The sequence below is a fragment of the Anabrus simplex genome, chromosome 2, assembly GCF_040414725.1.
Source record: "Anabrus simplex isolate iqAnaSimp1 chromosome 2, ASM4041472v1, whole genome shotgun sequence".
In the NCBI taxonomy this organism is placed as follows: Eukaryota; Metazoa; Arthropoda; class Insecta; order Orthoptera; family Tettigoniidae; genus Anabrus; species Anabrus simplex.
In genome coordinates this window covers 833,615,501-833,636,165 of record NC_090266.1, presented here as the reverse complement: position 1 = coordinate 833,636,165, position 20,665 = coordinate 833,615,501, and positions in this window count along the sequence as shown.

Genomic DNA, 20,665 nt, shown 5'->3' with positions numbered 1-20,665 from the left:
CTACAACAACGTGCTAGCATGAAATTAGCTGTTGCAACTTGAACCTTGGGTGTGATACCGGTCTTATAAAAGATTGTACCATAACTGACGTTGAATTCTGGAACTTTGCAACGATTTCAGGAATTCTTCGATGGATAGGACCACTATCTGACTTACAGTGAAATATGCTCTGAGTATGGCTAATATTTCCCCCTGGTGTTCCCTCATGTGAAGACTGGATCTATAATACATTCGCATAAATTCTGTCTATTCCTGTCGTCACTCAGCAATATCACGCACATTGAAAATCTGATCCTGAGAACAGCCTTGTTTTTTGAAACCAAACTGATTTTCAAACATTTCATTTTACACCAAAGATCTCACTCGGTTTTCTAAAGTATCTGTGAGAAAAATTGAAAAACCTTTAAGTTTTACGAGAATCTTGATGTCGAGACCATGGCCACGAACTGCACGAGCTCACATTTGATGATGATGGTGATTGTTGTTTAAAGGGGCCTAACATCGAGGTCATCGGCCCCGAACTCACATTTACATGCAAGTTGAACCACGAAAAGAGACTTCTCATTTCAAAATGTCCACATTCATAGGTCGAGATTTGAGCCAAGGCTGCCTTTGTGTGAAATTTGTGATGGTGTCACTTGGCCATAATACCCCTCCCTAAAAAATGTATTTGCCCGGTAATGCATATTAAGAAAATAGTTCAATACTTGGGAAATATTTTTTTTCTTGCCAGTAAATTTGTGTAGTTACTGCTCGCGTCGGTATACAAGGTTCCTTACTCATATCCCATACTAATCTTTTTATTCTGTGAAGTTTCTTTATCAAGCTCGATAGCTGCAGTCGCTTAAGTGCGGCCAGTGTCCGGTATTCGGGAGATAGTAGGTCCGAACCCCACTGTCGGCAGCCCTGAAGATGGTTTTCCGTGGTTTCCCATTTTCACACCAGGCAAATGCTGGGGCTGTACCTTAATTAAGGCCACGGCCGCTTCCTTCCAACTCCTAGCCCTTTCCTGTCCCATTGTCGCCATAAGACCTTTCTGTGTCGGTGCGACGTAATGCAACTGGCAAAAAAAAGTTTCTTTATGATCTTCTTCTTTTTCTTCCTGCCAGTTTCATAATTCTTTAGGGCCGAAATTGCATGCAGAGTAAGCCCAGATCTACGGTTGGAAACCTCTTCTTACGTCAGAACTATATGGAGGGATGTATTCAGTACTGCGTTTGTTTCTATGGTAGCTGGTGGTGTGATGTGTCCTGTGTCAGTGAAGATGCGTGTGTTAAGATCAACACAAACACCCAGCCCACAAGCAATTATACATTCATGCACTTTTAATGCCCGGTTCCATGTCTAAATGGATCTAATCTTTTTATTCTGTGAAGTTTCTTTATCAAGCTCGATAGCTGCAGTCGCTTAAGTGCGGCCAGTGTCCGGTATTCGGGAGATAGTAGGTCCGAACCCCACTGTCGGCAGCCCGCTTCCTTCCCACTCCTAGCCCTTTCCTGTCCCATTGTCGCCATAAGACCTATCTGTGTCGGTGCGACGTAAAGCAACTGGCAAAAAAAAAAGTTTCTTTATGATCTTCTTCTTTTTCTTCCTGCCAGTTTCATAATTCTTTAGAGCCGAAATTGCATGCAGAGTAAGCCCAGATCTACGGTTGGAAACCTCTTCTTACGTCAGAACTATAGGGTCCCGGGTCCCGGGTTCGATTCCCGGCCGGGTCGAGGATTTTAACATTCATTGGTCAATTCCGATGGCTCAGGGTTTGGGTGTGTGTACCGTCTTCAGCATTAGAATTCATCACAGGTAGGGCCTCATCCCTTCAGACGTGCAGCTCGCCCCTACGACGTCAACTCGAAATATCTGCACCAGACCTCTTGTGAGGCCACACACCGTTATTATTACATTCAAATTTTTTTCTGTCAGAATGAAAATCAGTTTGCAAGTGATGTTCAGAAGAAATGAAGGAACCTCTTGATGTAGAACATCCTGCTAATGTAAACCACCCCTTTTCTCCCGCGGTGGTGAGAAGAAGGCAGGTGGAAATGTGTGCGCCGAGCGCGAGAAGTAGCACTTAAGGTGGTATAGGGGGATGGGGGCGAGCTACGGGCGGGATACCGTAACAAACCATTTGACCAACAATCAGGTAACAGGTGGAAATAGCAGCAAAATAGGAATTTAACAAGCTCTCAAGCTGAAGTAATCAAATTCTTCTCGTCCATCCTTTCTCATTCTTCAATGCAAGGTGCAGAAGGAGATTGATGAACCTCGTGGTGGCAGGGGCGTGCCCTTTTGTTACCAGCTATTCTGTTGTGTGACCTAACTCATTTCCATAATGGTCCAAAGAAATGAAAGATCTGGTTGCGAGCCAGGAGACGGATCCTCGGGCCTCTATAACTCCTAGAAATCTATTCACTCTTTGTGTGCATTCCTAGTACACCTAACAATATGTCGTTAAATGCATTACGGCTTCCTGTTTCTAATATGGCACGAACGGGATGCAGAGTTTTATTACGCAGCGAGTTAAATCCTGGATTGGAGTGTAAACCAGTGGACCACAATCTAATCTGTTACTGTCCAAAACACAGCTAACTGGATTATCCTGTATTGCTGTGGTGTATAGGATGGTATACGCGTACAATAGTAGGAAAGATGCCACCAAGCTTCAAAGATGCACCATCTCACACGTGTAAGGAGAGTAGTCTATGCAGAAAAGCCTAATTATCAGAAACGACTTCGAAAGAACAGTAACACTTGACATTAATTTGCGAGTCCGCTAACGAGGTATGCTTTCATCCTCACAGCTAAGGAGGTGGGTAATAAAAGAAGAAGCTGGGCCACCTCAGTACAGGCCATGTAGGTCGCTGGAGGAGAGAAAACTACAGGTTCCCACTATTCGTAACATTGGCATCAATCAATCAATCAATCAATCAATCAATCAATCAATCAATCAATCAATCAATCAATCAATCAATCAATCAATCAATCAATCAATCAATCAATCAATCTGTATTTACGACTGCGGCTCAGGTGGCAGATGCCCTATCAATTGTTTATCAAGTCTTTTCTTAAATCATTTCAAAGAACACTGAAATTTATCGAAAACTTTCCCTCGGTTAATTTCTCAATTCCTTACTTCACCTATATATATAAAGTAACTTGTCCTGACTGACTGACTGATTCATCATCGCCGAGCCAAAACTACTGGATATAAGGAAATGAAATTTTGGGAATACATTCATATTACAATGTAGGTGCTCGCTAAGGGAGGATTTTCGGATATTTCATCGCTAAGGGGATGAAAAGGGGGTGAATTTTTTAAAATGAGGATATCTATATCTAAACAAATTTAAAACGTAAAAATTGGTCTTTGGAATCTCCTTTAAAAATAAGGAAATACTTTTTTTTCGGAAAATCCCATTAAGGGGGGGGGGTGAAAAAGGGGCAAAAGGTGTTGAAAACCTTTTATGAGGAGACTTATATCTCAAAAACTGAAGGTTTTACAGACATGAAAATTGAAATTTGGAATCAACTTTAAAAATAAACACGTATTTTTGCATAATCCGATGAATAGGGGGTGAACAGGAGTGACAAACGGGGTGAATTTTTAAAAAGTCTATATCTGCAATATATCTCAGACACGTAACATATTACATATTTGAAAACTGGTATTTGGAATCTCCTTTAAAAGTAAGGAAACAGGTAATTTTTGGTTTTCGGGATAAACCCTTAACGGGTGATGGGGTTTGAAAAAATTGAATAATTAGTTGAATTATTTGTATGGGAATGTATATGTATACCAAAAATCTAAAGATGTAACAAAAGTGAAAACTGGTATAAGGAATCTCTTTTAAAAATAAAGAAACACGCATTTGGTGGGGGAATCAACTTGGTAGTGGGGGGGGGGATAAATTCCTTTTACGAGGATGAATATATCTCAAAAACTGAAGATGTTACAGTCGTTATAACTGGTATTTGGAACCTCTTTTAAAGAAACCGGTACTGTTTGTTTTTTGGAAAATTCAATTGAGTGGGGAGTGTGAAAGGATGTAAAAAAAATGAATTCCATTTCTGGAGGAACTTATATCTGAAAACTGAAGGTTACAGACGTGGAAATTGATGTTTGCAGTCTCCTTTGAAAATAAGGAAACACGCATTTTTTTGGGTGGGCGAATGCAACTTAACGAGCGGGAGTGGAATGAAAAAGGAGTTGAAATATGTTCATGAGGATACCTATATCTCAAAAACTGAAGATGTTAAAGACATGGAAATTTGTGTTTGGAAGTTACTTTCAAAGTAAAGAAACACGTAACCTTTTGTCCTCAGAAAATCCACTTAAGGGGGGTGAATTAATTAAAAAATTAGTTGAATTCTTTGTATGAGGATACATATCTCAAAAACTAAAGATGTTACAGAAGTGAAAATTAGTATTTGGAATCTCCTTAAAAAATAAAGGAACACGCACTGGGGGGGGGGGGAATCAACTTGGGGGCGGGGCGGTGAAAAAGGAGTTTTATTCCTTTTTGTGATGATAAGTATACCTCAAAACTGAAGATGTTACAGACGTGATATTTGGCATCTGGAAGCTCCTTTATAAATAGAGAAACACGTATTTTTGGTTTTCGGAAAATTCACGTAAGTGGGGAGGATGAAAGAAAGTGAAAAAATTAATTCTTTTTATGGAGAAACTTAGATCTCAAAAACTTACGACTACACACGTACAAATTTGTATTTGGTATCTCCTTTAGAAATAAAGAAACACGCGTTTTCGGAGGGGGGGGGGGAATAAATTTTGCGGGCTGGGGTGAAAAAGGAGTTGAATTCTTTTTAAGAGGATAGTTATATCTCAAAACCTGAAGATTTTAGAGGCGTGAACATTTGTATTTGGTTTCAAAGTAAATAAACACGTGTCCTTTTGTCTTCGGAAAATACACCTAAGGGGTTAATGAATTGGAAAATTAATTGTATTAAAGACGTGAAAATTGGTGTTTGGAATCTCCTTTAAAAATAAAGAAACACGCACTTCTGGGGAGGGGAAATCAACTTAACTGGCATGAAAGGGGGGGGGAGGAGAAGTGAAAAGGAGTTGAATTACTTTTATGAGGATACTTATATCTCAGAAGCTAAAGATGTTACAGACGTGAAAATTAGTATTTGGAATCTCCTTTAAAAATAAAGGAACACGCATTTGGTTTTTTTTTCGGAAAGTCGACGTAAGGGGTGTGGGGATGAAAATAAGTAAATAAGGAGTTGAAATATATTTATGACAATACTTTATATTAAAAACTGAAGCTGTTGGAGACGTGAAAGTTGGTATTTTGAATTTCCTATCAAAATAAAGATGCACGTATTTTTTGTTTTCGGCAAGTCCACTTAAGGGGTGAGGGGTGTAAAGAAGTCAAGAAGAAGCTGAATTATTCTTATGAGTATACATTCATCTCAAAAACTGAAGATGTTACAGATGTATGGACATGAAAACCGGTATTTGGAATCTCCTTTCAAAATAATGAAACACATATTTTTTTTTGTTTTCCGAAAATCCAGTTAAGGGGCTGAAAAGAATTTGAAAAGCGGGGAAATTTTTAAAATGAGTACCGTATACCTCCCTTATATGTCAAAAACTTAACATGTTAGAGACATGAAACTTGGTATTTGGAATGTCCTTTAAAAAATACAGGAACATGTACCGTTTTGTTTTTGGAGAAGGCAGTTGCCGGGGGGTGGGGGTGGGGGGTGAAAGGAAGTAAAAAATATTTGATTTTTATGAGGATACTTATATCTTAAAATCTGAAGATGTTACAGGTGTGAAAATTGGTACTTAGAATTTCCTTTAAAAATAAAGAAACACATATTATTGTTTTTGGAAAATGCACTTAGATGGGGGTGGGTTTTGGGGGAAGGACTGGTCAAGAGGTTGAAATTATTTTTATGGGGATACTTACGTATATCTCAAAAACTGAATATGTTACAGATGTGGAATATGTATTTGGAATTTCCTTTAAAAATAATAAAAACCATTTATTTATTTTTTCAACTTGAGAGAAGAATGTTTCTCACATGTACAGTTCTATGTCGCACAGTCGTCTTAACCCCAAGAGGTAATACCACAAACATGGTTTACGAAGGCTTTCTGGGGTAAATGAAACTCAATTTTTCTGTGAGTTTTTATACTTTAGGAATTTTCAGATAAATTCTTAGAACAATGCCGAGGAACGATTACTTTGATCAAAGTACGAAATCCACGCGAGGTAAGCCGCGGCTAATTGCTAGTCTTACTATAAATGAATATTTGCCCCAGTTTGTACTCTTGAATTCCAATTTTACTTTCACATTATGATCTTTAAAAGCTCCCCTCAAGATTATTCATCTTTAATGTCATTTCACGCCATCCTCTACTGACAACTCCTTACTCACAAATCTACCCAGCTCAAAATTCGCACCATTTTTCTAGTACTAATCTTTTGTCGGAAATAACACACAACAAATCGTGCTGCTTTCCTTTGGATATGTTCTAGTATCAAGTAATCCTGGTATCGGTCCCATACACTGGAACATACTCTAAATGGTGTCTTAACAGGTTTTTATTTATTTTACTAGTTGCTTTACGTCGCACCGACACAAATAGATTTTGTGGCGACGATGGGATGGGAAAGGGTTAAGAGTGGGAAGGAAGTGGGCGTGGCCCTAAGGTTCAGCCCCAACATTTGCCTGATGCGAAAATGAGAAGCCAGGAAAACCATCTTCAGGGCTACAGACAGTGGGCTTCGAACCCAATATCTCCCGAATGTAAGCACGACCAGCTGGCTCTGTTATAATAATCGTATGAAGAGGTCTATATTCTTTATCTACAACCTCGTTCATGTTATTACTCCAAAGAAGATCTTTCCTTACACTAACACCAAACACCTAAGTATGGCCGTGCGGTTAGGGTCGCGCATCTGTGAGTTTGCTTTCGATAGATAGTGGGATTGAAACCCACTGATGGCAGCCCTGAAGATGGTTTTCCGTGGTTTTCAGTTTCCCAGCCAGGTAAATGCTGAGTCTGTACCTAATTGAGGCCACGGCTACTTCCTCCCCACTCCTAACCCTTTCCTATACCATCGTCACCATAAGACCTATTTGTGTTGGTGCGACGTAAAACAAATGGTAAGAAGAGAAAATGCATCCGGGCGTAAAACTGAGCTAAATTCATACAAAGTGCTGACCCCAAGAAATTGGCGAAAATGCAGTAAGAAGAAGAGATTATAGTAAAAATAGGAAGCATATAATATTCTCGTTAACGCGTGAAACGGGAACACAGCCATTACTCACACTGTAAACCTCCACTCGATGCAATCTTACAACTGGCCTGGCGAAAGAACTGACATTTAATCTCGGGGCACAGGCACGATTCAAAAGGAGGGCGAAAGCCACCAGTAGCGGTTCAAGACAACGTTATTTTGGAGGATTAGAATACTTTGGTTCGTTAGACTAGACCCCATCTGCTTGTGACAGTATTTGCATAATCTGAGTTTCTATAACTGAATGTTTGGGTTTTAACTTATTCCGCAGACACTATATGAATGGAATATTAAATCTCTGATCTTATAAATAACCCACCTCCTAATATTATAATTAAAGTTTTCCTAATATGACTTTTGCACTTTATGGTACAAATTACAAACCATAGCACAATGTCAAAGAATATTTGCAAAACATCCAGCCAATTATTCCTTCCAGTCTGTTCGCAATTATTTACGCACGGAATTCTGTTTCACTGAGGTGAGCTCATTGAGGATGTTAGGAATGAATTTTAACACAGTAAAGCTAAAAAGCGGGTCGATAATATAATTGTTCCGAAAGTGAGAGGGATTTTACGTATAAGTACGAGACCGGAATTTTGAAATGAATCTGTGAAACATATTTTCCCGTGTAACGTACTGTATTTTACACTAACGCTACGAATACCAACTGCTCAGTTTATATTTATTTCACTTGAAGCCTACATTAGTTAATCGGACAACGTGGCTGCAATAATGAATGGACACGTTGTACCGTATCCTGCCTCAAATTCGGCCTAGCTCGGGGTAGAAGCGCGTCGAACATCCAGATGTGGGCAATAAAATCTCTACTAAATTATACTAAAAGTATATGGAAAGGATATACGTACATATAAACTAGTGAATGCGAACGCAGGTTTTCGGGTAAGATAGACTGATTAATCTAAAAAACATGAATTGAAATCATACTACTCAAATAACAAAATCAAATAAAGGAAAATCAGCCGTAAAATTGGTCAGAGAAAGTAATACGTACGTTTACATGAATTGACATTTAGCATTCATACACATGCGAGAAACACGGACAACGACCCGTAAATGTGATCTTAAATTACATGAAATCGGTATGTGACATTAATTCAATTGGTTGACTGCTTCATTAAGTCCCTAAGTCCTTTGCCCGTAGGCTCGATCTAAAACCGTCCATGAAAATGAAAATGAAAACCTACAACCTGTTTTCCAGCCATTGGTCGGGTCAGGGATGTAATGAATGAATCATACATAGGCTATTAGTACGATGGGGTCGCCACTCCCAAAGTGGTTTATTAATGACTGATAGATGATATGAAATGAGAATGGAGAGTGTTGATGGAATGAAAGATGACAGGGAAACCGGAGTATCCGGAGAAAAACCTGTCCCGCCTCCGCTTTGTCCAGCACAAATCTCACATGGAGTGGCCTGGATTTGAACCACGGCATCCAGCGGTGAGATGCCGACGCGCTGCCGTCTGAGTCACGGAGGCTCCCTAAAACCGTCCATAATATGCGAAAATAACACTCGATACACTAGCAATCGGCCTCATTTACATATGTACGTTCCGATTACTCGGACATAAATATATAAAAACACTTGTTCAGGACAGCGTCTAAATTACCCATCCAAAATAACACAGACTCTAATCATAATGGGTCCGTACCCATGAGCAAAGAATAAGGGCAAAGCCTTGCTTCCCTAAAATTAGCCGACGTGCTAATGTATTCCCGTTACTCAACAAAGGACAACATCTCAAGACTAAAACAATAACTGCACTGGACTATAATAAACAACACAAGGTACATATACAAAAATAACACCTGCGAAATAAAACACCCAAATATGCAATGAAGTTGATAGATGCGACGGGATTTGATCCCGACATATTCAGGCTCCGAAGGTCGCATGTCTCAACAAGACACAGCACTGCCGTATTTCGACACGCCAAGGGACATCAGCTGGTAAACAACAAACATTTAAATAACTGGGGCAGGTAGTCAGCAGTTCGTGGGACTAACGGTATCTCTCGTAAAGTACTTTCACTCATAGTGGGCTCACAGGATATAGCTTTCCCGGGGTTTCTGTACCTGGGAGCTAATATATGGTTGGGGCCATGCCGACTCCTTATCTCTGCAGAATGGCACAAGATTTTCTCTGACAGAAATATCACACAGCCAACACATTCACGTGCATAATTACAGGCTGGATTAATAATACACATATAAATCAGGGCTCCCAGTAAAACACTATAGCTTCACAGCCTTTATCTTATCATTTCAGCCCCGTCAACATTCACGGCAATTCTAGCCTCTCACATAAACTATCGTTGGTTCGATACCCATTACATTCCTGAACTTGCCTGCGATCGAAGTTGAAGACACTGCTCTGTATTCGACGGTGAATATAACTCTACCGTACAACTCCTTGCAGCTGAAAAAACAATGCTTCATGCATGTAAAACATCCTGACCTTATGCTGTCTCTAATTTATTCTGTATAGTCTCGCGACGCTGCAGGCGCGCAGCTCATTTGGTACTGTGACGAGTCTGCCCGACATCTCTATCAAAATCAACTCATACAATACAAAAACACACGCTTATATCTAACCTATTCTATCCCTTGTTCCCATCTAACTGAAATATGCACACTTAGCTCGGGGCTTAAACATGCATTGCAGCCCTGAACGTATTTAACTTTACTAAAACAAAGCGAAGCAGATGCCGCACTGGCTTACATTTAATATTATTTAACTGACTTGAGAAAATCCTATACAAGTGTATGAATGTTACTTCACATGCTTAGAACCAAAGACTTAATTTAGAAGCCATCTCTCCACCAGCGACGAATCACATGGCCGCTATGTCATTCTTGCTTAGCCCATGGTAACAGCAGTCAGCACGGGGTTGATGATCGTCGCCTCGAGTCCTGGATACACAATGCTTGTAGTCTGCTTGATCCTGGAATCGTCTGGAATGGTGATTTATTTCAGAACATCTGCTTCACCGATTAGCGTGATAGTACACAGGATTTCAACCATAGTTTTAGATTACCATTGACTATAGCCTCGGTGCAAATTTTAGTCCCGATCTGTACGTCACTTATTATGGGAGCTAGCCCGGTTGAAATCAGTCCTTCATAGCGGTAACACTTTACAAGGCTCGCACAAGTTACTACCGCGGTCCGCGTACACGTTATAAATGTTTGTGCTACTTGATATTGTTATTAGATCTTGCAAACTAGCTCACGGCAATTAAATGATAGTCTTACTATAGTTTATAATACGTTCGTTAAAACGCCATGCCGCACTTGGCGTTTCAAAACAACGAATGAATATCAACCGAGAAACTATCAATGAAATTCTGTCACACGACTGAGCGACTAAGACTAACTGAATTAGACACAATGAGACTAACAGAAGAAGACACAATGAGTGCTGCGAATCACCGAGATGCGAATGAGAGTAACTGAGAGACTGCCAGAATTAGAATCGCTGAATGAGGAGGCTTCCCCCTTGAAGCATTCTTTTATAGCCTTGAGAAGACGCCCAGTTCGAGGTAATTCCCCGCCTAGCAGAGAGTTCTCCTTTGTATCGCCCTAACAGATGTCAACTGCCGCATGTATTCCAGTTACTCAACAAAGGACAACATCTCAAGACTAAAACAATAACTGCACTGGACTATAATAAACAACACAAGGTACATATACAAAAATCACACCTGCGAAATAAAACACTCAAATATGCAATGAAGTTGAGAGATGCGACGGAATTTGATCCCGACATATTCAGGCTCCGAAGGTCGCATGTCTCAACAAGACACAGCACTGCCGTATTTCGACACGCCAAGGGACACTTGGGACGCACTTCTCTCAATTGACAAAAAGTAAATAATATTATCGACTGCTAGCATTCGATAATCGATTTATTGATTGAAATTCCAATAATTCCAGCCCTGAGAAAGAGAGGTTTGTCAACCTGTGGCAATTGTTCTGTAGATCCCACCCGTTCAAATCTCACCCCCTTCAGGTTGCAGCGGGTGGGCTTGGTGATATAGTAGGGGTCCGCATGACTGAATTCACGGCTTGCGGCTCAATTCCAACTCGAGGAATTCGTCTCTTTCGGACCAATATGGGAATCTCACGGTCTAGGGCACGGCCATCCAGAGTCCTTGCGACTTTATGACGCGTTAAATAAACTCATGCCACAGTGTTCTAATAAATAAATTGAGGCATATCACGATATGGCTCAACGTGACCATTCCCTATTATACCTAGTCCTATGTACTGTAGATACTTCCACTTTTCTAATGGCGTAACCTTGTATAGTACGGTATACTGTAATATCTGGAAATTTATAAAGGGACCCTACTAAAACATTGGATTAGAATTGGCCCCAGCACTAAAAATGAGCTTCTGGTGATAATAAATACTCCTAAACTTGAAGCATTTGGCGGTATCATTCTTTGTTCACATGCATCAATTTCTCAAGGTCTCGCAGAGACGTTTAAACCAGTTCTAGGGTTTAGAAAGTCTTTAGTGTTATAATACCGTCAAGCATGTAATTTAAGTGTCCGTCTCTGTCGTGTTGTGGTTAGTATGATTAGCTGCTAGTCCCGGAGGCCCTGGTTCGATGCACTGCTCTGCCATGAAATTTGAAAAGTGGTACGTGAGCTTAAACCGGGTCCACTCATCCTCGGGAGATCAATTCAGTAGACGGGGATTCGATTCCCTCTTCAGCCATCCTCGAAGTGGTTTTCCGTGGTTACCCACTTCTCCAGGAAAATGTCGGGATGGTAAATAACCCAAGGCCACGGCCGTTTCCTTCCCTCCCCCTTGTCTATCCCTTCCAGTCTTCCCGTCCCCCGCAGGTCGATTTATAAAAGAACTTGTTTGATTTACCTCAGCATAGCAGGTGAGGCAACCTGGGCGAAGTACTGATACTCTTCCCCAGTTGTATCCTCCCGACCCAAATCTCACACTCCAGAATACTGCCCTTGAGGCGGTAGAGGTGGGATCCCTCGATGAATCGGGGGGGGGGGGGGAGGGGAACCAACCCTCGATAGTAAACGGATTAAGAAGTAAAGAAAGATGTCATGTAAATAAAATGCCTTCTCGTCGTAATCGCTGGAGAATATCTAAGGGTAGGAAAGAAACGAGATGAACATGCTCTTATAGATACTAAGGAAAGATGAGATGAAGCACTTCGCTTCAGTAATAACTCTAAATTAGTAATATTAAGGCTAATTTCTTGAAAGCAACATTTTCTAGAATTCAAAATGTTCCGTACACAGCAGTTTCAATCCGAGTGGCTTCAGATTTTTGCACACATATGCACTCATACAGCATTCATTATGTTTCGTAACTATTTTGATGATATTCGGTTATTTTCAGATAAATAAATGGCGTGTGGCCTCTGAAGAGGCCTGGTGCAGGTCCTTCGAGCTGATGCTGTTTAGGCAACCTGCTCGTCTGTGAGGATGGGGCCCTACCAGTGATGAATCGTAATGATGAGGACGACACACACACACACACACACACACACACACACACACACACACACACACACACACCCAGACCCCGAGCCGTCGGAATTAACTAATGGAGGTTGAAATCCCCGACCGGGCCCGGAATCGAACCCGGGACCCTATGGACCAAAGGCTATCACGCTAATCATTTAGCCATAGAGGCGGACAACTTACAAATATATTTTATAGTTAAATATAAAACGAGTCCATTCTTCATGACTGAATAACATGTATTAATAGAAATATCATTAAAATATCCTACTGAAATCAGGAAAAATATTACACTTTGTTCCTGTAACTTTTGCAACACATACAGCTAAGTTTCAAAATAATAAACCAAACATGTTTGCTCTTGGAAATTGTTTTAAACTGATCAAATTGTAGCCTTTTTTAGTTTCTTTCTTTCTTACTCTGTTCAACCTCCAGGGTTGGTTTTTCCCTCAGACTCGGTGAGGTATCCCACCTCTACCACCTCAAGGGCAGTGGGTGGCTCCAGTGATCCCAGAAATAACTGGGATAATCAGCAGAAAGACAATTTGTCTGGCTCGTTGGCTGAATGATCTTCGGTACACTGGGCTATGGGTTCGATTCCCGGCAGATAGCTAGGAAAATGATCGTGGAAGAAATTTCGTTTGAGTCTCGCTTTAACAAAATCATGATTGGAAAATACCTGTATAGCTAGACAAGTGTTCTTCAACAAACAAACCTAAGCGGCCAAATTTCGCAACATCGTCGTCTTCAAGACACACACTACAACGTAAATGTTAGGATATTTTGTCTATAGCAGTGAAGTCCCGAAGTTAATTTAGCGATACTGGTCATCACAGAAGGGAGGGAAGGCATTATTGGCCAGCCCTACTTCTCCAGCTGCAAGCTTTTCTTGAGGACTCTGCCGTAGAATTCACTAAAATCTAAGAACAGCAAATGACCAGGATTTCCAGCTAAGGGACTGTTAGTCGTTTAATAATTCTGAATAAAAAATTACCAACATGTTTGTGGACAAGGACCCAGGTCGTATACACCTGGCAGTCACATTCATCATGCCGACACTAGAACTAAGATATAATTCTTTTCTTACAATTGAAAAATCTCCTCCGCACGTGCTACAATAGCAGTCAGTGACCGTAAAAAGCTAACAGAACCAACAACAAGTAATAAATGTTAAACTGTTGTAATCTTCGCGTGGAGCTCCTTGCTTATTCTCGTTTTTTATCATTATTCATAATGCAAATCTACTGGGAACGTCCAATCACAACATAGTTGAATATAAACAGAGCGGAATAAATAATGCGACAAATGAATGTGGTGTTGGAATATGTTTGCTTGTCAGGAACAGCGGGAAGTCACGCTATATTAATACTGCCCTTAATTCTTGATTAAAATGTCTATTAGCATGTGTAGGCGGGAGTTCACACACTGATGATGTTCAGGTTTCTGAAAACACGAGATCGTATGACCGTCCCAACTTATTCTTCTCTGCACGCATTTTATTTAGATTCTCCATAAGCTCATTACAGGAGAGTGTTTGCTGTCGGATTTCTTATTATGAACACTCGAGTTTAGGCTTTAACTATTAATGAACCGATTGGCCTATTTCAAAATGAGTTATACCAATATTTTACTTGTTTAATTGTGCTTTGGTGTGTATAAAACAAATTGTTTTTGAAGTTCATCAATTATTTTTAATTTGTGGTTGTATTAAATATCGTCCTATTTATTGGAGTCTTCTCTAGGAACCTCTCACTTAAACATTTATACATGGTAAACTACTTAGCTGATGGTAATGACATTTTTATATGTTATAGCCATATGAATTTGTAATGTAATACTCAAGTTACAACTTGTATCAACGGCCTCAAATAAAGTTCTTATCATTTTTCTACAGCAACTTTTTCTCAGCCGAGGATAAACGTACAACAGGACACTTGGGCTTGTTTCAAAGCACTCAGCCGTGGTTATCAGAAACTACAACCATTGTAACCGTGCAGTGTGATACTTTACTTATGAAGATTAATATTTATGTGAAGTTGTGTGCGCGCTGGATCATGCTATTAACAGCAGGCAGGGTGGTGAAATTAGGCACAGCGTTATGTCGTAGCCTAGATGTTAATCTTATTTCCAGACGGCAATGGTTCGAATCCCAGAGGACTCGAAGGTGGAGCTTTCAACGGAAAAATCTTGTGGCATCAGGAATGGAATCCATCGTAAAAAAACAAAAAATGAGCCTGAGTCATTCCAGCGATCATAGAAATAACTAAAGAGAGGAAGAAACGAAAGTCACCAGTGAAACAGCTTGCACTCAAATATAACTGTCAAGGTTTTCCTTTTAATGCTGTTCATCTGTTTACATACCTGATGGCGTAGCTTAGACAGTACAAAACGCACACACACACACACACACACACACACACACACACACACACACACACACACACACACACACACACACACACACACACACACACACACACACACACACACACACAATGGCACAGTCAGTCTCTTTCGTGAAACTTGCTGTCAGCTCAGACCTGGCTACATTTCGTCTAGATAACATCTTTCCTCCATGTTTCCATTCTTGAAACTAGCAACGAACTAATTATGTAGTTTGCTGTTGCTCTTAAAAATGTTGTAATATTTATAAATCCTCTAAAATTAAAAAAATAACTGTCAAGTTTTCTTACAAGCGAAGATATTTTAATAATGTTATTGGTTTTACGTCCTACAAGATACTTTGTGACTACGCTTTCCGGAGCCCGGAGGTGCTGAAATGTTTTCCTGCAGGTGTTCAATTACGTGCTAGTAAATACATCGACACGAGGCTAGGATATTTGAGCACCTTCAGATACCACTAAAGAGAGTCAGGATGGCACCCGCCAATTTCAGCGCTCTACCGTCAGTGCCAGAGAGCCGGGCCCCAGATCAGTTTCAGTTGTAGGAAGGAACTGGAAACAACCCAGTTTTGCGAATTTGTATTTTATAATCTTTTAATTGGCAACTGCAGAATAGTCGTATTACCTTCTCCCCAGTAGTAAATTTGCACAGCCTTCGTTGCACTTCGTTTGTTCGAAAGTATACTACTGACAATTTGATGAAGTTGAGAACATATTATGTATCTTGTTATGCACTGGGGCACACTATCACAGTTACACTCCTTTATTCTTATTACGTTAGAGCAAAATTAATCCTTAGCCTCTTACAACATGTAGGCCTACACCCAATTGCTCAACATGTGGCCGTCACAGAAGATGACTTTATTTCAAAATCCTTGGGTTGGAAATAGGATGAACATCTTGTGCAGAGGCAGGATTCCAAGTATCATCTCTTCGGCCACCGGCTATCCACAGTTTACAAATATCGCCGCGTTTCGTGAATTTATAAAATTAAATTTCTTGGTTACAGTACACGTCAGTTCCCTTGTGGTCGCCGTCAGATGCTGTAAGATATATTCACTAGGGTACAAGGAAGGAGCAGAGGTGCGAAAATACTGTGTTTTTGTAGAATTACCTGACATACAACGTTGAACAGTACACTATTTATGACTAGGAGAGCACATGGCGCCATGTTTACGTGGTGACCGAGGGGTGATGACATCAAAGGGTGTTAAAGAGAGAGACGGAGAATTAATATCCAAAAACTCCGAACATTCGCTACTGTGCATTCGCGACGAATTTAATTATATAAAATTTCAGCGTGGCCAAGAAAAATGCTCGTGACGTCATAATTCTGCTGTAAGCCATGGTGTGCTTTGTCAGTGTTTTTATGAAAATGTAAATGTCGGATGTTGGCTCGTAACGTCATAGTTTCATCATGGCTGATGTGTTGACTGTGAACTATGGCGTCATAAACATGGCTACCATGTAAAAAGAATCGTAGCATTTGGCAAATATTTTCATTTAATAATTACCAGAGTCTGGACTTTTAGGCACTGGTGTGTTAGAATTAAACAGAGTAACCAGTATACTCTACCCAGTACAACTGTCGTGCTATAAGATTTGCATGGATATTACGGCCATGGCTCCTAGAATTTATGTTTCTTTTTTTTTTAATGCTGTTTGTTCTGGGAGTCGACCTATGTGGATGTTTTGCCTCTACTGGCACCATATTGTATGAACCTGCATGTAATTGGAATGGCTGTAGTGTGGAATGTTGTGTGCGAGGAAAGGAATAGTAAGGACATCATAAACACCCAGTCCCCAGACCAGGGATATCGTTACAATTAAAAACCCACGACCCGGTCGGGAATCGAACCCGGGGCCACCGTGTGACAGGGGGACGCGTTGACCCCTACACCGAGGGGTCGGACTAGAATTTGTGTTACTCTTGCTACATTATGGAGGAGCGGGTAGCACAACACTTCGTAGTATGCAAATTAGTTTCCATTCTAACCTATTAGCCAACGGCCGTAGCCGTGTTGAAACACCGGATCCCGTGAGATCTCCGAAGTTAAGCAACATTGGGCGCGGTCAGGAGTTGGATGGGTTGCCACGCGCTGTTGGTGGGGGGTAAGGGAATGGAGGAGCGGAAAGGAACTGGCCACCCTACCGCACGTAAACTCCGGCTCAGGAATACCTCTGCGGAGGTTCGGACCTGCCTTCGGGCAGAATAACCTTTACCTTAACTTATTACTGCTTAAAAGTCCGATGTCTAGTAATCACTTACGAATTGCGAAGAATCACATCTAAGATCCTTCTTTGGACACGGTAGAATTCGCACTTTAGGTTAAAACATTTCCGAGACCCGAAATGGCGATGGTCGGCTTGTGTACCGGACCGAATTTCTTTGTTTACAATTTGTTTTACGTCCCACTGACACAGATAGGTCTCATGGTGACGATAGGCTAGGAAAGGCCTGGGAGTGGGAAGAAAGCGGCTGTGGCCATAATTAAGGTACAGCCCCAGCATTTGCCTGGTGTGGAAATGGGAAACCACGGAAAACCATCTTCAGGGCTGTCAACAGTGGGATTCGAACCCTCTATCTCGCAGGTGCAAGCAGAGAGCTGCGCGCCCTTAACCGCACGGCTAACTGGCCCGGTCCGAATTTCATTTCTTACAATTTTCTTTACGTCCCATCGACACAGATAGGTCTCATGGTGACGATGGGATAGGAAAGGCCTAGGAGTGGGAAGGAAGCGGCCGTGGCCTTAATTAAGGTACAGCCCCAGAATTTGCCTGGTGTGAAAATGACAAACCACGGAAAACCATCTTCAAGGGGTTCGAACCCACTATCTCCCGAATACTGGATACTGAGCGTACTTAAGCTACTGCAGCTATCGAGCTCAGTCCGAATTTCTTTGCCGGCTAAGTTTTGTGCGTACGACTGTACATCCAATGTGGATGGAATATGCCCTCCAACAAGCGAAGGCCGAGATGAAAGTGATCGAGACTTATAAAATACGGAGAGATAAGACTTGTAATTTTCACAACTCAAGTGGGACAAGTAAGAAACCTAGTTATTATTGTATCTCTGAATGTTTTGTGCTTGAGAAGAAAGAGCAAGCCGCTGTTTCTCCCGCCTTCACTTATCGTGGCAGGATAGTTTTAGAAGACATCAGACAATAAGAGTTAGACATCAAATCAACGAGTGTTAGTTACTGCCAACTTACAAAGACCTTCCGACATTTCAGTATTCCATGTCCTGTTGAAGTATATGATCTGTGAAGAGTGTAAATATAGATTATTTTTGATGCATTAAGATATCGACAGAATAATGTTCCACACCAGTATAACTATCAGCTCGATGTTTCTTAACATTTTAAATGTGGTGTCCTTCGGAAGATCAAGAACAGCCGTAAATGTGAATAACATGACAACATTTAAGTTTTTCAATCTGTCGAACAAAACACACAGTTTTATAAAACATATCTGAAAATAAACATTTTGTTTAATAACAGAATGACATGTTTTGTGTTACTTGTGAAAATTTTACACAGCGTAAATAATATTACACAATCATACTATATATAGTGTATATGTGAATATTCAGTTTTATGCGTGCCCCACTCCTTATCCGAATGGACAGTTCTATCCCCGGCCGCATTGGGGATTTTAATAGCATCTAATTAATTCTTCTGGCTCGGGGACTGGGTGTTTGTGTTTGTCCTAATAGTCTCCTATTCATATTCATACAACCCACCATAGCACTAACCACCACAGGAACACTCAGTAGTGATTACATCCCACTACATAGGGTTGCTTCAAGAAAGGCATCCGGCCGTAAAACAGGGCAAAATTCACATGTGTGACACAGTTTTCACCCGCGACGCCACAGGTATTGAAACAGAGGGAGAATAACAATAATTGTTGCTTCTTGTTTAAAGGGACCCAACATCTAAGGTCATCGTCCCCATAGCAATAATTAGGTTGTATTTGCAGATGATACTACACTTTTAACAGAGATAAAAATAGTCCAAGAGCTCATTGCACTAAGTAGATAAACACTGAATATGGCAGCTGAATGGTTCTCTGTAAATAAGCTTTTAGTAATAAAATAAAACAAGGACAATGTAATTTTTTTAAATCGATTAAATCGTGATAATAAAATGGAGAAATTAATAGGAATTTTAGATTCAAACATGAAGTGGGATGCTCACATAGATTTTCTTTCAAATGAACTATTAATAGTAATGCATCTCTTGAGAGCCATCTGATATAGTTCCCATAGCATACATACAAGTTTTACAGTGTTAGGGATTGGAATAACTTACCAAGGGAGATGTTCAATAAAGTTCCAATTTCTTTGCAATCATTTAAGATAAGGCTAGAAAAACAACAGATAGGAAATTTGCCACCTGGGCGACTGCCCTAAATGCAGATCAGTAGTGATTGAGTGATTGATGAAGGAGTGAAGGAAATGGAACAGAAATACTATTTTGGGACGCTGAATGTCAATTCACTACTGAAAGTGAGAAAACACAAAGAATTGACGATGATGATGGACAAACACAACATGGCCATCTTAGCCATCCAAGAAACAAGATGCCCAGATGAAGACATAATGGACATTGAGGGGTATAGGATTTATAAAGGTAAAAGGGCTATGAAAATGGGTAAGAACATGCCTATACTTGGCACAGCTTTTGTTGTTCATAAGAAGGTTGTCACTTCAATCGTAGTTTTCTTCAGCCCCTCTGAGGGACTTTCCATTCTAACTCTCAGCTGCGGTAACAAAGGATACACACTGATCAATGTGCATGAACCGATCAATGAGGACAACAGGCGTAATCCTGAGAAAGTAGAACAGTTTCGGGACCTTCTTGAAGAACAGTTGAGAATCTACCATCTAAGAACATCAAGATCTTATTAGGTGACTTTAACGTTCAGCTGGGAATAGAACCACAATTCAGATCAGCAGTTGTAAACTATCCTGCGCACAAAATGACTAATAGAAATGGTATAAGACTCATCAATCCGTGTCGTACCCTCAGTCTTCAGATAATGTCAACATTCTACAAACACAAGCCAAGCAAATAACAAACTTGGCGATCGCCAGGCAGTCTGTGTGGAGAGAAACAGATTGATCATGTAGCAATATCCAGGAGAGCGATTAAGGAAATAATGAACGTTAAAGTGCAGTCAGGTGCCCAGTTTGATTCAGATCATTACCTCTCCAAGATCAAAATTAATGTCATTCCACTCAATAAGGCCCTGAAACCAGGAAACAGAATTTATAAATACGACCTTGGAAAGTTAAAAATTAATCAAAATGTCTTAGAACAATACCACCAGCAACTGACATTTGAATCTCATAAATGGACGGACACCGCCTCCAAAATCCAAAAGTAGCTAATACTGCAATCCTGACATCTAAGAACAGAAAGCATAGATGGTGGAATGAGGTTTGTGATGAAGTGCTGAC